A 7,251-nucleotide genomic window follows, 5' to 3' on the forward strand; every position below is an offset into this window, starting at 1 on the left:
GCTCGCTTCCGGAGGACCTTGACCTCACTTGAGTGCCAGACATCGCAGGGGGAAGCCGCGCTCCGTTTGAGCTCCCGCCAGAAGGGAACCCCTGGTGATATATCTCTAAGAGAAGAGAAGTGTGCAGACGTGCCAGCTGTGGAATTGAGCTGTGAACGTTGTGGTGTCAAGTCTTGGACGGCGAGGAGAGTTTAATAAGCTACTCAGAGGCATTTTCGTGGGCTGTGTGGAGCGCCCTGACCAGACGCCGTCAGAGGGAAAGCGCCCTCGATCAGTTAATCTGTGGTAAGCACGATATACGCCAGTTCATAGTGATTGCTTATATTTGGTCGTGTGCCCAGCGACAGTAGCGATGTTTATTTATAAGTTAGACATGTTTTAATAAGGCAGAAGGCCTGAAATAAGAGAGTGGAGAGGGAGGAACACGGAGCGACGTCCGCCCCCTCTGAGCGCTGGCGGACGACTGAGGGAGCCTGGCTCCGGATGGAGGAAGACCCTCCCAGCGAGTGAGGACCGCCGCCAGGCGAGATGGAGTATGGACCCACCCAAAACGGGGGAGTCCACTCTCACTGTATGTAGAGAACAGACAGAGGTTTGAGGCAAACATATTGTGTGAATATTTTTTGTTTGTGTTAAAGGGGAACATTTTATTGGAGTGTCGATGGGTTGCAGGTTTGTTCTTTGGGGAAGAAGTTGCTGAGAACTTCGAAGCCAGCAGATGAAGTAGCTGATGAGACTCCAAGGTAGTGGAGCAGAGGACCTCGAGCTATGAGGAGAAGCAGCAGTGAAGAGGAGTGTCACGTGCTTCTGTAGAGGTGGAGAAGCACCATAGTTGCTCGGGGAAACTTCATGGTGTAGCAGCCAAGAGAGCTGTGGAGGACCCTAGCAGAAGGGTGAAGCACCATAGTTGCTCAAGGAAACTTCATGATAGCAGCCTGGAGGAGCTGCAGAGGATCCTGGTAGTGAAGCCCGGAAGAACCTAAGGATATTAGGGTAGTGAACTTCCAGAGGTGGAAGGGGAAGTTCTGGTGGATTACTTATAGGGAGTTGATAGTGTTTGGTTGTCAGTAGCGTGCAAGACGCAGTGAGAGGTGAGTGACTGTTGGCATTCTTACGTCAAGGAGTTTTTTATGCTGAAGTATCAATGAACATTTATACTGGTATATGTTATTGCATTCAAATGCTGATTTTCTATATATACATTATCTTGCTGATAGTGCAACAGCGTATGTAGACTTGATCAACTTGAGGAGGTTGATAGTATCAGGTGGTGAACCAGGAGATAGGATACCACTTGATAAGCTGATAATAGAGTTCTGATGGTGTTGGAGTGCAACCTGATTGTAATATTATAGAGTATAGGATTCATTATTATTATATGTGTGTATGTATCGTGTATGTGCTTTGTCCAGTAAATGTATCCCAATTTGCTGGTGTTTGCCCTTGTCCTAGTGAGGCTTCCCAGGAGGTAGTAAAGAAGGAGAGAGAGAGAGAAAGAACCAAGAACCACTGCCGTGGACAGAGTAAAAGGTAATACTAATAAGTCAAAAAGGGGATTGAGGAGATCATATCACCTAAGGAGAGAGTGGGGAGTCACAGCGGCTCGAGTGGGTGTGTGCACGTGACAACGAGGCTAAGTGTTGGAGCCGCATCCCCTAAACGTGTGACGTTGAGCCCCTCTCCAAGAGCCAGAAGAGCCAAGGGTGATCTCCTAGTATAAACACTCTACCGAGTTGTGGGTTGGGTTGTCCGTAGAGAAGGATCAACGACGACAACACCAACCAACCCACAGTCTATAATAGTGTGTACTCACATAATTGTACTCGCCTAATTGTGTTTGCGGGGGTTGAGCTCTGGCTCTTTGGTCCCGCCTCTCAACCGTCAATCAACTGGTGTACAGATTCCTGAGCCTATTGGGCTCTATCATATCTACATTTGACACTGTGTATGGAGTCAGCCTCCACCACATCACTTCCTAATGCATTCCATTTACTAACTACTCTGACACTGAAAAAGTTCTTTCTAACGTCTCTGTGGCTCATTTGGGTACTCGGCTTCCACCTGTGTCTCCTTGTTCGCGTCCCACCAGTGTTGAATAGTTCATCCTTGTTTACCCGGTCGATTCCCCTGAGGATTTTGTAGGTTGTGATCATGTCACCCCTTACTCTTCTGTCTTCCAGTGTCGACTGGAAGACAGAAGTTATAGGTTATCCTATAGTTATACGTAACCCTTTAGTTATAGGTTATCCTAACCTATAACTAAAGGGTTTAGACCCCCCTTTACCTCGAAATTATACTATATATTTAAGGTAGGAATATATTTTCACATATAAACCTAACATTCCCTAATTTAACCCTATACTATAATTTCGAGGTAAAGGGGGTCTAAACCCTTTAGTTATAGGTTAGGATAAGGAAAATTGGGTAAATGGTAATTAAATAGTTTTGGTGAGTTATATCCCATTCTAACTAAGGTTAGGTTAAGGATGGTTGAGTTGAAATGATGTAGAGAAAATTCCCATTATTATCATATTTTCCATTAACCTCCCTCCCCCCAGGTAATAGAGGTTAGGTTGAGGATGGTTGAATTATGTGAAAAAAAAAAATGCTACAAGTATGATGCAATATTGAACCGAGATTCGTGTATCAGAGGTTAGGCCCAGGGTGGTTGGGTTGATGCATAAACAACACCTTCTTCCCATATATACAATAAATTTGAAGTTAGATAAAGGGAGGTTAGGCCCAGGACGGCAGGGTTGATGCACAAATAACACGGTCCTCCCATATTTATGATAAATTTGATGTTTGATAAATGGAGGTTAGGTCGAGGACGGTTGGGTTGATGCACAAACAACACGTTCCTTCCATATTTACGATAAATTTGAAGTTAGATGAAGGGAGGTTAGGTCCAGGACGGTTGGGTTGATGTGTAAAAACAAAACACATACCCAACACTATATCTACAATATTGAACACAGTTCCAAGTTTTAAAGGAGAGGGGCTGTTAGGTCCATATCCAAAACATCACTTTTCTATGAATATGGTTACACTGTTCAACAAAGAACCTAGCAGGTTAGGCAGAGTGCGGATAGGTTCATATCCAAAACTTCAGTTTTCGAAGAAAAATAGATAAAATATTCAACAAAGCTCCAAGACTCTTGCAGGATAGGCACGGGCATTTAGGTTCATATCCAAAAAACATCACTTCTCTGAGTATATGTCGCATCAGAGGTTGGGTCCAGGTTTAGATGGAATGGGTGAAAATGTGGGTAAAATGGGTTTTGGCTGTGCTATGATACACAACATTTAGGCATATTTGGTGGAAATTGTCTCCAATTTGGTGGCAATAGCTTAAATTTCCCAAACTTTAATCAAATCTGCTAGGTCAGGGATAGGTAAGGCTATGTAGGGTAGGTTGGAATATGTGAAAACTTGGCTAAAATGGTCTTTGGCTGAGCTATGTAACAAATCATTTTGGGTATATTGGGTAGAAATTATCTTAAATTAGGTTGAATTTAGGCGAGTAAGCATAAATTTCACGAACTTTAATCAAATCTAGCTTGGGATATGCTAGGTCAGGTTAGGTATGGCTGTGTAAGGTAAGATGGAATAGGTGAAAACTTGGGTGAAATGAACTTTGGCCATGCTAAGATACAAAACATTAGGGTATATTCGGTGGAAATTGGCTTAAATTAGGTTAAATTTAGGTGGGAAAGGCATAAATTTTTTCCAACTATAAGCAAATCTGACTTTGGATATGCCAGGAGAGGCTGGGTAGGGTTGTCTAGGGCAGGTTGGAATAGGTGAAAACTCAGCTAAAATGAGCTTTGGCCGTGCTATGTTCCAAAAACATTTTTGGGTATATTTAGTGGAAATTGTCTTAAATTAGGTCAAATTTATATGGGATAACTTAAATTTCGCCGACTTTAACCAAATCTAAGTTTGGTTATGCTAGGATATGTTAGGTAAGGTTGCGTAGGGTAGGATGGAATAGGAGAAAATGTAGGTAAAAATGGGCTTAGGCAGTGCTGTGATACACAACATTTGGGGGATATTTGGTGGGAATTGCCTTAAATTAGGTCGAATTTAGGTGGGATAGCTTAAATTTCGCAGACCTTAACCAAATCTAGGTTTGGATATGCTAGGATAGGTTAGGTGAGGTTGTGTAGGGTAGGATGGAATAGGAGAAAATGTAGGTAAAAATGGGCTTTGGCGATTATATGATACACAACATTTGGGTATATTTGGTGGAAATTGCCTTAAATTAGGTCAAATTATTTGGCATAGCATAAATTTCGCCGACTTTAACCAAATCCAGGTTTGGATATGCTAGGTCAGGTTAGGTGAGGTTGTGTAGGGTAGTATGGAATAGGAGAAAATGGGCTTTGGCAGTGCTATGCTACGCAACATTTGGGTATATTTGGTGGAAATTGCCATAAATTATGTCGAATTAAAGTGGCATAGCTTAAATTTCACCAACTTGAACTAAATCTAGATTTGATTATGCCAGGTCAGGTTAGGTGAGGTCGTGTAGGGAAGGACATATATAATATCTTAGGGTAATGAACTAGTATGTTTATGAAATAGTGTAAATTTTCCTATTTGGGGTTCGTGCTATATGGCAGACTCATATAATGTATGGACAAAGGCGACATAGGCTTGTATGTGAGGATATGGGATGCTCATATTTAGTTAGTTTAGCTAGGTTGAATTTAGTCAAATTTGCGTAGTATAAGTATATTTTTGATAGATTTAGATGAATTTAAGTTTTAACAGGATGCATTTTGATAAGATATAACAAATTTGTCTAAAATTATCATAGAAAATACTGACTTCACCTAACCCCACCTGCCCTAACATAACTAAGGCTAGAACAAATAAGTCTGTTAGATGGTTTGCATAAATATATATGGGTGGCCTGATTGGAGAGGATGTAACAAGGAAGGTATTAATAAGACATTAAAAACAATTGACATATGTTAGATGAATAGTTTAGCACTAATAATGTTGAAATATTAATGGAAAATGAATGTGTTTTATATTGAGCTCATCGGAAGTCATATGTACCTTTTTTATATGTGAAATTCTGACTTTTGGGGAGTTGGTTAAACTCAGCATATTGTATTAATGTCCTAAATATACTTAGAAAAATATCATGCAAATTGTGTATTGTTTGACCCAGTTGGTTGTGTTTGTATTTGTACATATATTGCACAATTAATATACTTGTGTATTAATTGTGCAGATTATGTATTTTGCATAAGTTGTATGATTATTGCAATTATGTATTGATTATATTTCTATAAATTGTGTATTGTTATGTGCAAGTCGTATGTATTGTATATGTATTTGTGGAAATTTTCTAGTTGTGTTTTTAATGAATATGTGCTAGTTATGTATTGTTCAGTTGTGTATTGATTTTATTTTTGAGCAATTTGTGTAAATGTCGCAATTGTATTTGTGTAAATCGTGTATTTATGCTATTTGTGTATTTTCATATTTGGGGTAGTTATGTATTGTACGTACTTGTGCTAGATATGTATTTGTGCAAGTTGTGTAATAATTATGAAAGATGTGTCATATATGTGAAAGTTGTGTATTAATTGTGCATGTTGTGTAATTGCATATGGACGAATTGTTTATTTATACCTTTGTTTATTGATTGTCATTGCGCAAGTCGAGAAATTATATAGCAAGTTTTCTTGTATTAATTGCGCAAAGATGTACAATAATTACACAAATTGTGTAATAATTGTCCATGTTTTATAATAATTTTTGTGATAATAGTGCATTTATGCAAGTTGTGTTTTTAATTTGTTGAAGTGGAACTGGTGCAACTGTATTTTTGTTTGCAAATTGTGTATTTTGTGTAAGCTCTGTAATCTGAAAAAAATAGACTTTAATGGTGTAAGTGTATTTTGGTTTATGAGACAATGTATGAGTATTTTGTGAAAATTATGTATGTGGAATTGTGGAATTTTAGTGAAAGCTCATTTTTGATTGTCTAAATGCATAAGCATTTTGATATATTTGTGCAAATACCATACTTTGTGTAAATATACTCTGAGTGTACATGCAATATTGTGTAAATGGAATATTTTTGTGTGCAACTGACACATTTCGTATGTAAATGTCATATTTTTGTGTGATGGTATATTTTGAGTGTAAATAATATATTTTGTGCATAAATGGCATATTTGGCGTGTAACTGCTGTATTTTCTGTGTATGGCATAAATCACATCTGATTAATGGGGGAAATGGTGGCAAAAAACTAGGCTATTCTCTATGAATGTATGGGTTGTGGAGTATGTGTAGGTATGTATGCATGTATTTGCGAGTGTTGGTTTAGAAACTAGGATTTGTTATTTTTGAGGTGTAGAAATGATTAGGCTATGAATATAGTGACTAGTATCCAGCTAAGTTACTAGATGGATGAATTGAGGTGGGACATTAGGATAGCTATTTGATGGATGTGAGGACAGTTGACTAGCCTATCAACACAGCTAATAATCCGCTGTGCTGCCAGATGTGTGGTAACTACTTGTGGATTACAGTACGATATCTAGCTATAGGGTTTCATAATTGCTGTTGTGTATAAAACTAGAATGGCAGCTATTTATTAAAACTATTATTGTAAACTAATACCTTAAGTGGATCCCTTGGTTGTTTTAAGCATAGGGTGGACATGAATATGAATGAGATTGGGTGGAGATATATAGAAGCCTCGTATGGGCCAATAGGACTTCTGCAGTCACCTTTATTCTTATGTTCAGCTCACCTACAATGCTGCCAGATGTGCGATTCTACAAAAAATTGCAGTATGACATTTGGGTTGCTGTTATACTTTTCCACTTATCACCGAATTATGATTACAGTTGTGGATAATTAAAATGTATATTCTTAAACCTCTGATTAGGTTAGGTGGGGATGGATTGTCTAGTCGTTTTTGAATAATAATATCAAATTCACATGCCAGTAGGACGCTAAAGGTTGCATTGGTTATCTGGTGACGTCACACATAGTTGACCAGTCAGGTGCTGTGATACCTTGACACTTATATGCTAATGGCCAGCAATACCTTATCGCCATACTGAGGTCGCTTTTCGTGATGTCTGTTACGAACCCGGATCCAGCGTCCGAGCCTGGAGCAATGACAACCACGCCATCTGTGGGTCAGCTCCCAAAACCCCCGCCAAACGGACGACGACACCTGGTGAGGACAGCGTGTACTGGCCTCGAGGACCAGTTTC

The sequence above is a fragment of the Procambarus clarkii genome, unplaced genomic scaffold, assembly GCF_040958095.1.
Source record: "Procambarus clarkii isolate CNS0578487 unplaced genomic scaffold, FALCON_Pclarkii_2.0 HiC_scaffold_119, whole genome shotgun sequence".
Classification (NCBI taxonomy): Eukaryota; Metazoa; Arthropoda; class Malacostraca; order Decapoda; family Cambaridae; genus Procambarus; species Procambarus clarkii.